The sequence below is a fragment of the Diceros bicornis genome, chromosome 31, assembly GCF_020826845.1.
Source record: "Diceros bicornis minor isolate mBicDic1 chromosome 31, mDicBic1.mat.cur, whole genome shotgun sequence".
NCBI lineage: Eukaryota > Metazoa > Chordata > Mammalia > Perissodactyla > Rhinocerotidae > Diceros > Diceros bicornis.
In genome coordinates, this window is record NC_080770.1 from 26540253 (window position 1) to 26540701 (window position 449).

A 449-nucleotide genomic window follows, 5' to 3' on the forward strand; every position below is an offset into this window, starting at 1 on the left:
GCTGCCGCCAGCGCCGCCTCCAGTCACCGCGCACAGGGCGGCTCCGCCCCCCACGTCGACGTCGACGTGCGCGCCGGGAGCGGCCTCCGTGGACCGCCAAGGCGCCACCTGGGGCTTTATCGCCCTCTAACGCCTGGAGGTGCAAAAAGCAGCCAGGACGATGAAATGAGCTCATACTTATTTTTGAAGGCTTGTGCCTGGCTAGGAGCTCTTGGTGGGTGGCGGAGGAAAATACAAAGATGACGGCGTTTCTGCCCTGAAGAGGTCTCACGTTGGCCAGAAAGTGATTTTACAGGGAGAGAAGCAAAATGAGAGGTGAGAGTGCAAGATGTATGAGAAGTCATGAACTCAAAGAAGATAATATAAATCTGTGGCGATAGAGGGCCGTGGATCCAGTTTTTTTTTGTTTTTTAGCAGAAAACTTTCAAATGTCATTTAAAAAAACTCTA